Consider the following 16,422-nt stretch of genomic DNA (forward strand, 5'->3'; position numbering starts at 1 on the left):
AAGCCAAACAAACCAAGGCACCTTTCAAAAAGGAAAGCATGGTAATGGCGGCCTACATATTTCTCCCATGACCTTTTAACACATTTTTTTTTGTTGGACCTCAGTCAAAAACACACAATGCAAAGTACGTCATATACAGTCAGCAAAATGCTGGTGATGAAGACGATCTTCTGAAGTGTCTAACTATAATTTTTCATTATCAAAGTAGGTAGTAGCAGACTAAGCTGACTCTCAACCCTTAATATGATCTATAAATAAAATCAAGGAACAGTCCTACTCAATGCAGGGTGCCTGAAGCCAGAATTGTTTGTCAATAGGTAACAATCATGTGTCAATAAGTAAAGACATGGCATGATGTTTTATTGTAAAAATCAGTTCCTTGGGAACTGGATGGGGAGGACTGGGAGAACATATGGGGGTATCCTTTAATTCAGTTAATTTCTGGCAAACAATCACTGATACAATCAAAATTCTGCATAGGATATATCTCATACTTCAGTGGTTACATATTATATATCCTTCCGCCCCACATGGCGGAAGGAGATATATGGCTGACTCGGCTGGCTATGTTTATATTTATTTATGGAATTGCTCCCAGATACAAGTCATTTGGGCTGAGCTTTTAAGATTTGTCCTCAAATAGACCACTATCCCAATCCCTAGTAATAATATCTGTATACTAGGCATAGTTAACCCACTGGCTCGCACCACAGCGATTAGGACACCTCTGGGTCTTCTTTTCTTTAGTGCTAGGAAAGCAATAATCTTGAAATGTAAATAGTGGCACCCACCCTAGAGTTCTCGAAGCACCTAGTTAAGTTGGCCATTCCACACTAAAAGTTCATCTACACTTCCAGGAGTTGTCAAAAAAATAAATTGTGAAGGTATAAGACATTTGGCTTAAATCAGATTAATGTCTCTCCTGAGGTGCCCTCTCCAGATTAGTTGCTTACCAATATTAGTGTTCGATGAGGACTCCTGTAGGGGTGGCGCTGTAAAAATAGATAGGGTAAATATATCTGTAGTGAAGGGGGTTCATATACTGAGGTGAATACTACAAGCTTTGTATGAGTGTTATATTTATTATTTCTTCTTCCTGAATTGAGCGGAGTGCATCAGGCTGGTAGGATGTTTTTAGTTTTTTTTCTATGTGCACCTTACTTGAACCAGGGTATACCCAATTGGGTCTGTTTTGTATCACTGTATGAGGACACTCAAAAAGAAGTTTAAAAATAATAAAACTTCCTTGGAGTTAATTGGGGGACATGGCATTAGATGAAATTCTGAAATTTTACCCTGACATCCAGGGGCATTTGCTTTGGGCAGCATTTTTCAGGGGGGGCAGCACACCCCCCCAGGCAGAAGAGACACACGTGGTCATGGTTGTGAGGGGTCTTTAGAGCAGGGCAGCTCTGCAGTTCTCATGTGGTTTTTGCTGCAGCTCCACCGGCTTCCCCAGGCATCTGTCACAACCAAGCTCCATCTCCCCTGAGGAGCGATGGCTTCGCTGCGGTGTTATCTCTATCCAGCTGGCTGACTTTTCAGTGGTGTAAGCGAGGGGGTGGCGGGATCTGCCAGTGCTAGTGTCCTGCAAGTGGGTCATGGTCAGCAGCTCTTGGTGATTAAGCTGGCTGCAACGTGGTTTTCTTTCAGCTGTGCACTTTTTAGCGGTCCCAACCCTGCTCTTTCCTTCCCTTTCCCTGGCCAGGAGTAGTGTTGGTCATATCATTTTGTTAATTATATGCCACACAGCAAGTATGCGCTATTTAATTCTTTGTGCTCATCTTTACACATACCAGGCTCCACCAGTGATTTTTCAGCTGCATCTATTCTATTTATTGTACAATACATGGTGTAGTATGGGGGGGATAGGGGAGACCCCCCTCTCTCTCTCACCCCCCTCTCACAAGGTTCAGCTCTAACAGGAATGGGTGGAGTGTACAGATGAAGGGGTGGGTCTTAAACAGGATGGGGTGGGGCCAATTTAGACAGGTGGTGCCCGATTTTAGTCTTGCCTAGGGCAGTACAAAACCAAAATACTCCATTGCTGACACCTACAGGAGAATCAGACACTGGCAACAACAAAACTGTTAGCCTGTATAACCTTTCCTTCTCCATTTTTGCTTCCGTTTCGTAGAAAAGCGGTATGAATCAAGCTACAGCTAAAAGATGGCTAAAGTGCGGTACTATAGTTATATATAGGACCCTGCCCCCTGCGTATCCCCTCCTTTGGACACAGTTGATCACAGATCGGGTAAAGGGCCGATCACAGATGCTCTTTACCAAGTGATCAGCTGTGTCTAATCATAGCTGATCACATGCAAAAAGACTTGCTAAATATAAGCAGTCCTTTTCTCACACCCTGTGTCTATGTGAGGAAAGGTGACACGTACCTGGTTGGAGGCCGAAGTACCGAGAGGTCTCCCCTTGTGGCTAAGTGCAGTACACCAGATGGTACAGAAGGTGTAGTGATCAAAGAAACACAGGTTGCCAGATGGGTACAGGAGACTAGAGCCAGTGGTCACCTGAAGTATATTGGATGAGGCAGGATACACAGCTGGGCCAAAGTCTCTTAGAAAACCTCAGCAGTACTTGGTAACAGTGCATGCAGAAGACGGTAGTGAAAGCCAGGCCAGGAGTCAAACACCATTGATCCGTCAGGAGGAAGAGACAAGTAGCAGAAACAGTATCTAGCCAAGGTCAAATACAGAAGGGCACGCCAGGGATAGGTAATGATAGCAAAGTCTGTGATACAAGCCGGGATCAAACACTAGAGACAGCAGCAAAGTCGGTAAAGCAAGCCAGATCAGACAGGTCAGGAGCAAGCCGAGTCACAATGGGAAATCTAACAGAATATGCACAGAGGCTCAGGAACAGAAAGGCTGATGAAAACGCAGCAATTTGTGAGAGGAGCTGCTGTCCTTATACAGGCCCAGTGGATACTGGCAATTAGTGTGCTTTGTGTATGCCGATGCGCTGTCAAGTACACATATTCGCCATTGTGTGACTGTATTGGCATATTTGCCAAATCTTCTTGTAATTCTTCCCTGACAAAAGGAGTGCCTATAACCGGCAAGGCAATTAGCACACTGTTTACACTGTTAATCAGGGCACTGAACATCAATGCTGTTTTAAAAAAAAGTTTTTATATTGCCAGTTTCCAGTTCTCTTGTAGGCGGCAGTATAACCCATACATTTCAGAATTCTTTCCGACTCTGAAGTCTGTACTGTACCGACAGCCAGCAGTAAACTTCTGGGGATGAAAACAATAGTGCAAAATACTGCACAAAAAAAAATGGATGGAAATATACATGCTACAAATATTATCATCACATTAGTCTGAATTTAATAACCTTGAAATCCTTAGGGGTTAATGGCAAGTCTAATTTATCTTCAAGGAAATACAAAAAAAAAAAAAAACACATAGTTTTATAATACATCCCAGAAGCGCAACAAAAAAAAATAAACAAAAATGTGGCAGACCAAAACAAAACAGCATTTCTGAGAGCTTGGCTCGGGATCAGACAGATCCGCAGGCAACTTAATCAGAACAGCTTTAGTACATTTTGAAAAAATTTTTACATGCCAAATTATAAACGAGGTTACAATTTCCACTTCATGCAGCGCATACTGGGATTTTTCTTTGCACTGTTCCTAGAATCTGTTGTTGGGAAATGTAATGTATCCTGTGGCAGAATAGGTAAACACGGTCAATTTTGGGTTACAATTTAACAAAAGCATAAAAAGGATATACAATGAAAGTTTATCTCGGTATAGTGAATTTCCAACTATCTATGCCTAGGATTAGCAGCAGGCAAGTGATTTTATCACATACAGACTGCTTGTGTTTGTGTAATCCCAAATTACAACACTCTTTTTTTATCACTGGAAAGTTCTTTTCTGACACCGAAGTTTGTTTCAGCCAAACCTAATTTTCTAGACCAGCCTTTCTCAAACTTTTCAAACTTACATGAACCCTTGAAATAACTTTCCAGTCTCAGGGAACCCCTGCTAAAAATGACTATATCTACAACTCATGATACATTAGCGTGATGGTCAATAGGAAGAATGCTCCTCACACTTATGGACATTGGGGAGAATTACCCCCTTACAGATAGCTAAAAAGATCAATGGTGTCATTGGGAACTTATCTGAGAGGCAGAAACTACTAATTGCTCAAAGAACTCCTAGCAGCCTCTGAAGGAACACTAGGTTTCCATGGAACCCTGGTTGAGGAACCTTGTTCTAGACATTAAAGAAAAAGTCTCACAAAAATTAGAAAATATTTATTCAATACCCCAGGGGACAAAATGCATGTAGAATTCGCTTCTGTTCTAATTCTTCCCGCTGTTGCTAATCATGTGGGTGAGTACTGGAGGGGGGCTGAGCAGATGTGGGGATGCCATGGAGCACTGGGGGCTCTATGGCAGTGATGCCATAAAGGGAGGAACAGGAGTCTACTCTATGACAACCTGCAGGCTATATGATATTTTGTGATTGGCAACACTGGTCCCTGCTACCAAAGACCTGTGCTGCCACTTAGAAATTTGTCTCTTTTCTAGCAGCATTGTCAGACAGTGGCAGGCCAACTGTCTGACCATACTGCTTAGGAATAGCAGCACAAAATTAAACAGGACCAAGTGCTACATGCACTCTGTTCCCTGGTGGATTAAATACAAGTTTACAAAGTTTCATGAGAATTTGCATTCAAGGGTTCATTAACATCTGTTCAATTGCTCTACATTGGGCAGCATTGTCCAACAAATAGCCAAGACAATGTGTCTTATGCCCACACTGTGTTGGTTTGCACTTAACAACTTTAATTACCACACACTTTTACCCCCTCTCTGCCCAGGCCAATTCTCAGACTTCATTGCTGTCACACTTTGAGCAACTATTACTCAGCCATGCAAACAGGGCAGGTGCGAGGATTTTTGACACCCTAGGCGAAACTTCATTTTGCCACCCCCCGGCTCCACCCCTTTGCCCTGCCCTTGTATACCCCACCTCTTTAATGAAGCGCCCATCAAATGCAAATCCATCATATATATCGTGATTGGCAATTGATTGTGTCTGATGAACACAGCGGCACAAGACCCAGTTCAGGGAGGATGTATGGGTACATCCTCTAGAAACAAAAGAACGTCCTCCCATCCCATTATCTACATGGGCCAGACGGGAACCAGTTAAAGTAGAACATGTTGCATTTTCGATTAACATGTTGCAATTTACTATAATGCATTACTACACGCTACCACATTTAGAATTAAATGAAAGGTCATGTTTAGTAAAGTTAAAATAAGCCAAGCACTTCAATATGATGTACATTGGATCTCAGCACACTAGCATTTCAGCAGGTATGCATTGTGTACCTTAACATGCGACCAGTGGTGTGAAAAGGGCATAAAATTCATAGTATGGGGGTTTTGTAAATAGGGGCCAAAGCTATTATGTATATTTACCCAAACAGTCATTTAATTCCACTAGTTTATTTTGCATGCTGGTATTTACATTCCTTGTTTTTACTTTATAGTATGCAGTAACAGTATTTTACTGAAGGCTGCAGCTTAATCATTTTTCTGCAGTGCCAGCTGCAAATGATGGCTCATCCATTCAGTTATGATCGGATCAGAGGCACCAGAGAAATTGTATATAGAAGCTAGAGAACTCTTGATACTGCTTTGTAAGGTATGATTTCATTCTAATGCAGAAGACATCACTAAGCATTAGCTCAGCTTGACAAACTGTAACAGCTAAGGGCACCAGAAGGAAAATCATTTTGACAGACTTCATAGTAGTTAAAATGTTTCATTGTGCAGGGACATTGGTGAAATATTACATTCACATAAATTAATCTAAAAAAAAAAATGGTAAGAAAGAATACTCAAGCCAACAATTTAGCATGCACTGGCAATATTATGTAGCAAATTTAGTAGAGATAACGTGACTAGGTATAAGACCTGCAGACAATAACATACCAGATATTGCTTGTCCAATGGAAAGCAGGCTGTAAAACCTCATTCACACAGGCCAGTGGCGTCACTAGGGTTGGTGTCACCCGATGCGGAAAAAATACTGTCACCCCCTCCACCAACTATAGTCCCCCTTCAGTACAGACCCCCCTCCCCACAGTATACGGACCACCCCACTAAGTACAGACCACCCTTCATCAATATAGACACCCCTCCTTCAGTATAAACCTCCCCCCTCAGTACAGACACCCTCTCAGTGCAGACCCCTCCATCAGTACAGACACCCTCCTCTGTGCAGACCCCCCAGTACAGACACCCCCCTCCGTGCAGACACCCCCAGTACAGACACTCCCCTAAGTGCAGACACCCCCTTCCCAGTGCAAACCCCCTCCGTACAGACACTCCCCTCCATACAGACCGCCCAGTACAGAACCCCCCATCAGTATAGATGCCTCCTTACAGACCTCACCTCAGAACAGTAGATATACATACAGCAGTGTGTGTGTCTCTCAAGCTCGGGCTCCTCCTCCTCTGTGGATGTAAACAGAGAGGAGGGGGAGGTGGCTTCGTTCGTTCCACTCCGCTGAGGGACACAGCCACAACGTGAGCCTCGAGGCGCAGGGCAGCGGGAGTTGTTGGTGGTGCCGCTACCCACAGGTGTCACCCCTCTGGCAGGTGTCACCTGGGTGCGGCCCATACCCACTTCGCAATGCCACTGACACAGGCTTCCACATGTACAAGAGCAGTGTATGAGCAGACTTTTGCAAAGCATCTGTAGAGCTTTCTGAAAACTTTGACCGGCTTTGTTAAGGCCTTTAAACTTCAGCTTCTGTCTGGGGATGTTAAACATAGGAAGTGTTAGCTGTCACTTTAAAACAAGCTGCTAGCAGGCTTCAGCAGACTTTCAACAAGTACTGCTAAAGCTTATTGAAGCCAGTTAAAGTTGCTGTATACCCTTTTTTAATATTTTTTACCTACGGGTAACCCTATAATAAGGCTTACCTGTAGGTAAAATGAATATCTCCTAAACCTGTATGGTTTAGGAGATATTCACTTTGCATGCAACCGCTGACATCAGCGGCGCATGCGCTGTGAAGGTCCAGCAAGCGCTGTCAGACCTTGCCAGAAAGAAATCTCCCGCGCGCATGCAGGAGTGATGTCATCGGGGCTCTGGCCACTCACAGAGCCGGAGCCATGAACCCTGAAGACACGCCGAGGGGAAATGTCAGCTCCCTTGGCGGTGATCGGGATCAGCTGCTGACGCCTCGTTCTAAGGTATTTCATAATGAGCTAGTACTAGTATGCGGCGCATACTAGCTCATTATGCCTTTTGCCTTACAGGTTTTTAACAGGGTATACAACCACTTTAATAGCTTTCTTAAAGTAATAATACCGCACTGAGATCTGTGCTTAACCTCACCGAACAGGAGCGGACTGTTGTAAAAGGTTTCAACAGAGCTTTTAGAAACGCTTGCTGTACCCATTGCTGTCTATAGGAACAAGGCCTAAAACCTGCAGAAACCTGCTATCAGCTTGCTAAAATTGACACCCAGCACTCCTGTTTGATCCCTAAACTGGACCTCAAAGTTGCTTTAAAAGCTTCAACAGAACTGCCCAAAGCTTGCTGAATGCTTTGTAAAATCATGCCCTAAACATTGTGCTTATACAAGCTAAAGCCAGCGTGGGTGGTGTATTTTTTCTTTCAATATGCCAGAGCAGCAGCCTCTCGTGATGCTTTGCACAGCAGTACTCAGACAGTAGCAGCTGATCAATCGGGAGAATTTTATACTCCTGATATTGATCATAAACCATTTGTCTTCCAGGCACCACCTAGTAGTAGTAGTAGACTGCAAATGAAGACTTCATCAACATAGAAAAGTGATATAAAAAGAAAAAAAAAGACCGTTGTCCATCGAGTCTGCCCATTTTTGGTTTTGGTAACTTTTTTTGTCTGAGTATAGATCTAGGTTTGTCCCAAGCATGCTTGAAGCCATTTATTGTTGACTGGCTCACTACCTCTGCTGGAAGCTTATTCCAAGCATTAACTACTCTTTCAGTAAAATAATACTTTCTAAGATCAGTTTTGAACTTTCCCTTCAGTTAGTTTGAGGTCATGTCCCGGTGTTCTTGATTTTTGCTTCATATTGAAAATACTACCCTCCTGAACCTTATTCACCCTCTTGATGTATTTAAAGGTTTCAATCAAGTCTCCCCTTTCCCTTCTTTCCTCCAGACTGTACATACACTATATAATCAAAATTATTGATACACCTGCCTTTGCAGGCACATGAATTTTAATGGCATCCCAATCTAAACGCCCCTACACACGATACAAAAATCAGAAGTCAAATTTCGTTCAACGAACGATCTGCCGATTTTCGGATCATTAGTAGGGTGCTTTCAACAGCCAATTCCGATTTTCCGGATGACAAAATCTGGATGTGCAGACTATATGCTCCTTTCGAAATTCTCTAAAATCAGTACTCCCAAACCTTTTCCCTGTAGTGATGGCCAACACTACCCCCAATGTTGTACTCTCTCAGGGGATTCGTTTTCCGTAGGTGGATTATTTTACATTTAGATACATTGAACTGCACACTCTAGTTTACTCTTAGGCCCCTTTCACACATGCGGACATTTTGTCTGTATTTCATCCATCCGTTTGCGGATGAAATACGGACATACATGCATCCCTATGGGATAGCGGGTGTCTGCGGATGAACATCCGCAGACACCTGCTATTGCCCGCCTCCGCAATTGTCCGATTCTGCAGACGGAGGAAAATCCTATTTTTCTATCCGTCTGCAGAGCGGATCGGATGAACACGGACAGACGGTCCGTGCTCGTCCGATCCCCCATAGAGGAGAGCAGAGAGCTGACAGGGCGGTCCCTACACAGTGTGCAGAGACTGCCCTGTCCGCCGCCGGCTCAGCGGGGACAATGGAGCGATCCCCACTGAGCAAGCGGATCATCACAGGGCGGATCATTACTGATCCGTCCCGTGTGAAAGGGGCCTAACTTTTTTTACTCTTTTTCTATTCATCTTAAGCTTCACTTGATACTACAGAGAGATACCAAAACAAAACTATCAATGAACATCATTGATAGTAGAGCAGCTTCTTAGGCTGGATGCCTACTTATGAGATAATCAACTTGGGTGTTCATCCATAAATGAAAAAGAACTGGATTTGATGGTGCACTGTAGTAACACGTACAGTATAATTTACTACAAAAATATAGGTGCCTGACCTCATACCTAATATATGGCTAAAGTATGTTGATACCCATCCAAATTAATGAGTTCATGTGTTTGCACTGACGTGTATAGTAATTGCTACAGCACATAAAAACATTTCAGACAATTATGCACTTCCAATCTTTCTTGGAAAAAGCCCTTTTCTGTTCCAGCATCACCATGACTATGTGCACAAGCCATATTCTATAAAGGCAAGTTTGGTGTGGAGAACATGAGTCTTGAGTGGCCCGCATCTTAATGCTATTTAAAACTTATGTTAGGATGAATAGGAATGTCAGTTGTAAGCTAGGTCTTCTCATACAAAATCGGTACCTGAGCTCACAAGTGCTCTTTTAATTGAAAGCGTACAGATTTCAAATTCTTGTTGAGAGCCTCGCCAAAACAATGTAAAAAGAAAAGGGGAACAAGTGGGACTTTAAACGAAGCATGTCAATTGAAAATAACAATGTATGAATACATGTGAATAAAATGATTTAGATTTAATTTGTAATCAATAGCCACTAGGGGTTGTCCAAGATCGGAATGCATACAATAGTAGTACAGTAATATAAATATGGATATACACTCAATATATTTTCATAATAGTAATCAGAGAATCTAGAAGTATAGACAAATCAATGGACATACATGGATGCAGTTCATAACAGAAATGCATAAATCAAAAATCATAAAATCACATGAACGAGTGCAAACTCAATAAGACAAAAGTTGATATTATCAAGGATTAAAATAAGCTTAGGTAGGCATCCTTAGTTTGAGAACCCGACGCGTTTCTTGGCTTCTTGCCAGTCATCAGGGGTGGGATGCACGTTTTTACTAAAAAAGCAAATAAATATGACAAATGTTAATATAGGCGGAACCTCAGTTAAATAGAGAAAGTATCAAATTGGTCCACTTGATTGATAAAGTGACTTACAAAATAGCCCAAAGATTGGGCAGAACTTCCAGCAATGGGAACTGTTAGAGCTGGGATAAAACTGTCTCATCCGGGGTTGAGGCAGGGTTCAGACCATCCCCCAACAATGTCAGGGGGCAGGCCAGGGGAAACTGAAACAGACATCCTCAACACAGGTCCACTAGGTACTAAATGTATATGTGTGTTACCCAAATCTGCAAAAGAGAAAAAAGAAAAGTGTGATGGGTCCCAAAAAAAAAAAAAAAACAAAAAAAAAAAAAAACAAAAGCAGGACACTGAGTGTTGGATTGAACGTGTTGAATGAATATAGCTGATTGCTGAAAAGTGTGTGTGAATGAGATATACATGAATGATTGGGAAATAGGAGAAGACTGAATGTGTGTTAAATAGGTGGGAATGGATGATGGGGAAATACAAAATCATCCAATTCAAATGTGTAAAAAAGTATGTGCAGTGCTCTGAATGAAACAATGTATGTGCAAAAAGGAGAGAAGAAAAACAAAACAAAACAAATAAATAAATAAATAAAAAATAAAAAGCATGCATAAAACTATTACCCATATGTAGAGTTAAGGAGTGATCTCTTCCTAGTGGAGCACAGTGGAGAAGTGAATTGTCTGTCTGTCCCAGCTCATATACCCCAGGCCCTGGGCGGATCCCCGCCAGCGTCATGCATGATGTCTTTTGCAGCTGTGAAAAGATGAGGGAACACTCACAGCTGAGGATAATCCATACCTCAGTGGGTGCCCCTCCATCTTAGCTGCAGCATCAGGTGGAAAGACAGAAAAAAAACAAAAAAAAAAACACAAAAACAAACAATAGACTCCCACCTTGCAGTGTCTATTGACACCACTCGAGGGGCCCCTTTATGCATGGCGCCGATGCGCTGAGATCGAACCCCACCACCCCCTGTGATCCACAAAGGGAGGTAGGGAGGGAGCTGAGCGCATCGCAACCCCGAAAAAATGACTGCAACATACCCAGCAAAAACAGCCCATATGTTCAATTGATTGATAAATAGATTCCAGGAAAAACAAAACTGGAAAAAATAATATTAAAAAAGTTCTCAATAACTGATGGAAACACATATATAAATAATTTCAAACCGCAGGTTTATAAACCCGAAACTGGGATTATAAATGAATAGGGATATACATACAGACGAATATTAACTAAGGATAAGGATAATGAGTAATTGTGCAGCATGGTCACCAAAGGAGCAGGTGTCTTCCACCCAAATTATATAGTTAAAAGATAAGTGACCTGCTGCAGTACCAAGTAGCAATGGCATGCTTCCATCCCGGGTACATTATGTAAAAAGAAAAGGGGAACAAGTGGGACTTTAAACGAAGCATGTCAATTGAAAATAACAATGCTACTTGGTACTGCAGCAGGTCACTTATCTTTTAACTCGCCAAAACAATGTAAACTGTTCTAGCAACAAAAGATAAAGGTGGTAGGGGTGGGGAGAGGAGCAAGATCATATTAAGATCCGTGGTTTTGGAATGGGATGTTCAAAAATCTGAAGGTCAGGTGTCCATAAACTTTTGGCTATATAGCATAGCTATATATGTTATTTAGATCTAACCAGATTGTCCATCCAATGTCATGACAGGTATCTCTAAAATCACATGCTTGCCTGTCATAGTTGCAGTAGGAACACTTTTACAACATTGTCCTCCCACATTCATGTTTTTGTAATCATTAACCAGATTGAAAACTTTTAAAGCAGAACGCCAAGAAAAAAAGGTTTTCCCTGTTTTTGTTTGCTGATCTCCTACCTTTACCAACTATGCCATCCATCTTCTTCAGAGCTCCGTAGTTCCTCTGTAGCAGCCTGATGATTTTGCAGAAAATCAATTAATCTCCAGTGATTTCCAGTTCGTAAGATCGCTGCTATTCTTCCTGTATCCTCAGCCAGCGCTCTTGGCACTTCCCACTAGTAGCTCTCTACCGTGAACAGGGATATACTTCTGTCCCTGCTTGCTGTAGTGGGCGGAGGGGGTCTCATAGACTTCTGGTCTGTGCCACCCATAGAGGTGGTGTCCTCCTCTGTTCCCTGCCAGCACTGCGCCAATCCGCCCCCCCATCTCTCACAGCAGAACGGGGATCGTTAACAGATATCAGCCGGATGACGGAGCGGAGATCTCTGGCTATGACAGATCTTATATGTGTAGTCAAGAGTTTGCTACTATAGTTGAACAGTCTGTTGTTGTTTCAAATGAGTTTGGCTCCCTCTAGTGGCCGCTGGGCTCTGTTAGGATTGTTCCCTATTCCTTGAGAAGGAATGCAGCAAAGTATTGTGGGATATATAAATTGGATGAGGAAATGACTGTTAGCTGGATCAGCCCTGAACTACAGGAGAGACGATGCAAAGTGCGCAGCACTGCCTGCTGGGAGAAATGATAAAAGGACCAGGGCGGCCTGCTTTCAGCCTCTCTGGATGCCATTTAACACCTGCCAGCAGAAGGTCTGTGTGTGACCAGGAGTGAGAGACAGCAGCGAAGAGCCGGATAGCCCACCTCTGACGGATCTCGGAGTACAGCCTTGCTATCCTAGCATGCAGACTGCCCTGCGCTTCAGAGCAACTGGAAGCCCCAGCACTTCAGCCCATCAGGAGTTGTAGCACGGCGCGGCAACGTCATCTTTACCAGAAGGAGACACCAGGAGGGTATTCTGGACGGAACCTCACAGCCACTGGAGTCGATTGTGGTGAGAGGGTACCTGCTCATTCCAGTAGAGAGTACAGTATTGCTGAGTGAGTTCTTTCTACAGACTGCTGGTGAGACTTGTAGTTCCACAGAGGTAAATCTACTTCTTCACATGCATTGTACAGCTGGACTTTGGGGCCTTGTCTTTCTCCCCTGCGCTGTAAGGTCACTACTATATTGCATTCACATGCAAGGAGGAATCCACAAGTGGTGACATTTCTTCAGTTAAGCAGTCATCAGCATATCTTTTGTTCTACAGTAATTTTTTTCCTTTGTTTTTGTGAATTACAAATACTGCAATTTAGACATCAGCACCTGTTCACATATATGCCTTAACGCGATTAAAAGTTCTGTATATGTGCATTAAGTGATAACAATTGTCAATTATAATTTGTGCTTATTCATGCTCTTTATTGTGTTCCATTACTTATTTTAGTAAACTTTTCTAAAGCGGTTTAGGGATATTGTGTGAGAGTTTCTCTTTGCTAACGTCACATTGCAGAATGGAACCCAAGGTGTCAGAGGTAAGAGAGGATCTGCAGAGTCAGGGTAGCCAGTGGGGTATAGAGTCAATCAGTGGCCCTCATGGGGTACCGCTACATATGTGAAACACCAATCACCATAATGTCTAGCATGCCAGTCCAGTAGGTTGGACGTTACGGTGATCAGTGTTTTCACATACAGAATCTGTCATAGCCAGAGACCTCTCTTTCATATGGCTGAAGCCTGTTACACATATGGTCACAGATGAGACCACGCTGGTGAGCACAGATGAGGCCGCACTGGAGGGCACAGATGAGACCACACTTGTGAGCACAGATAGGCTGCACTTGCGGGCAGAGAAGAGACCTCACTTATGGGCATTGGTGGGCACAGATGAGGCTGCACTGGTGGACACAGATGAGACTGCACTGGTGGGCACAGATGAGACTGCGCTCATGGGCACAGATGAGACTGCGCTCATGGGCACAGATGAGACTGCGCTCATGGGCACAGATAGGTGGCACTTATGGGCACCGATGAACTGCACTGAGGGGGCACTAAAAAAAAGTGCACTGATGAGGCTGAACTAATGGGCACTTACAGTGGTGTGAAAAAGTGTTTGCCCCCTTCCTCATTTCCTGTTCCTTTGCATGTTTGTCACACTTAAGTGTTTCGGAACATCAAACCAATTTAAACAATAGTCAAGGTCAACACAAGTAAACACAAAATGCAATTTGTAAATGAAGGTGTTTATTATTAAAGGTGAAAAAAAATCCAAACCATCATGGCCCTGTGTGAAAAAGTGATTGCCCCCCTTGTTACCTGAGTTCAATTTCTCTAGCCACACCCAGGCCTGATTATTGCCACACCTGTTCACAATCAAGGCATCACTTAAATAGGAGCTGCTTGACACAGTAAGGTCCACCAGAAGATCCTTAAAAGCTACACATCATGCCGAGACCCAAAGAAATTCAGGAACAATTAAGAAAGAAAGTAATTGAGATCTATCAGTCTGGAAAGGGTTATAAAGCCATTTCCAAAGCTTTGGGAATCCAGCGAACCACAGTGAGAGCCATTATCCACAAATGGCGAAGACATGGAACAGTGGTGAACCTTCCCAGGAGTGGCCGGCCGCCCAAAATTACCCCAAGAGCGCAGCGACGACTCATCCAAGAGGTCACAAAAGACCCCACAACAACGTCCAAGGAACTGCAGGCCTCACTTGCCTCAGTTAAGGTCAGCGTTCATGCCTCCACCATCAGGAAAAGACTGGGCAAAAATGGCCTGCATGGCAGAGTTCCAAGGAGAAAACCACTGCTGAGCAAAAAGAACATCAAAGCTCGTCTCAATTTCTCCACAACACATCTTGATGATCCCCAAGACTTTTGGGACAACATTCTGTGGACCGATGAGACAAAAGTGGAACTCTTTGGAAGGTGTGTGTCCAAGTATATCTGGCGTGGAAGGAACACTGCATTTCATAAAAAGAACATTATACCAACAGTAAAATATGGTGGTGGTAGTGTGATGGTCTGGGGCTGTTTTGCTGCTTCAGGACCTGGAAGACTTGCCGTGATAAAAGGAACTATGAATTCTGCTGTCTACCAAGAGATCCTGAAGGAGAATGTCCGACCATCTGTTCGTGTACTCAAGCTGAAACGAACTTGGGTTCTGCAGCAGGACAATGATCCTAAACACACCAGCAAGTCCACCACCGAATGGCTGAAGAAAAACAAAATGAAGACTTTGGAGTGGCCTAGCCAAAGTCCTGACCTGAATCCTATTGAGATGTTGTGGTATGACCTTAAAAAGGCCGTTCATGCTCGAAAACCCTCTAATGTAACTGAATTAGGACAATTCTGCAAAGATGAGTGGGCCAAAATTCCTCCAGGACGCTGTAAAAGCCTCATTGCACGTTATCGCAAACGCTTGGTTGCAGTTGTTGCTTCTAAGGGTGGCCCAACCAGTTATTAGGTTTAGGGGGCAATCACTTTTTCACACAGGGCCATGATGGTTTGGATTTTTTTTCACCTTTAATAATAAACACCTTCATTTACAAATTGCATTTTGTGTTTACTTGTGTTGTCCTTGACTATTGTTTAAATTGGTTTGATGTTCCGAAACACTTAAGTGTGACAAACATGCAAAGGAACAGGAAATGAGGAAGGGGGCAAACACTTTTTCACACCACTGTATAAGCTGCACTGATGAGACTGCACTTATGGGCACTGATGAGGCTGCACCGATGGGCACAGGTACAGTGTATAAGGGCACTCCGAGCATGAGGACCAAGCAGACAACATCTCTAGAGAGACAAGGGTCCAATGATATATAACCAACACCGAGTGCTGCACTCAGAAAAGAGGAGCAAACTCTGAAACAAAATAAGACAGAAGAGAGAGGCGCCTCTAAGTTCATGGTGGATGGAGATAGCGGAAGTGATGTCAGCAGTGAACTCGGTGTGTGTGTACCATTCATCAGCTTTCCAGTAGCTCTATGTTTTTGGAACAGCACAGGACACAATTGTGAGAGTCTTTACATGCTGGGGACCCATCTGTCTGCCAGACCATTTGCATTATCAATGACACGCTTTTTAATTCGCCAGATTTTGTAAGTGTTTTTAATCTTGTTTGGGGAAATAAACAGCTACTAATTCTGCACTTAGTGGCACCTCTCTCTTCTGTCTTACTGGTGAGCACAGATGAGACCGCACTGATGGGAACAGGCAGGCGGCACTTATGGGCACAGATAGGCAGCACTGACGGGCACAGACTGTTATAACAGCTCCTCCTTGGCAGAATACATGCTGCATTTTTTCGAATTACCAAGAGGACTTCCTGAAAAATCAATTAGACTTTTCTCTTCAATGGTAAGTCATTTTACAAATATAATAACTGTTTAGTGTTTTGGGTGGGGGGTGTACTAATGGGGGATTTTTTTTTGCCAATCCTAGAGTTATGCTTTAATGGATTTGTTTGACAGCAAAAGAAAAGTATTACAGACTTCAAATGCTAAAACTTATTTTAGATAGCTTAGATGTAAATAGCTCAGTTTCTTTATACATCTCTATTTTTTCTACTGGCT

General features: G+C 43.1%; 1 long non-coding RNA gene across 1 annotated transcript; it reads right to left on the minus strand.

Moving 5' to 3' along the window:
• Window positions 1-9,692: 9,692 nt before the first annotated feature.
• Window positions 9,693-10,387, minus strand: LOC143988298 (uncharacterized). Its single transcript, XR_013276815.1, has 2 exons — window positions 10,145-10,387; window positions 9,693-10,044 (listed from the first exon to the last, which is right to left on the minus strand). It is a non-coding gene; the product is annotated as an uncharacterized LOC143988298 (long non-coding RNA).
• Between the last annotated feature and the right edge of the window lie 6,035 nt (window positions 10,388-16,422).

The sequence above is a fragment of the Lithobates pipiens genome, unplaced genomic scaffold (genome assembly GCF_037356315.1).
Source record: "Lithobates pipiens isolate NorthernLeopardFrog02 unplaced genomic scaffold, aLitPip1_a1.2 Scaffold_18, whole genome shotgun sequence".
Lineage (NCBI taxonomy): Eukaryota > Metazoa > Chordata > Amphibia > Anura > Ranidae > Lithobates > Lithobates pipiens.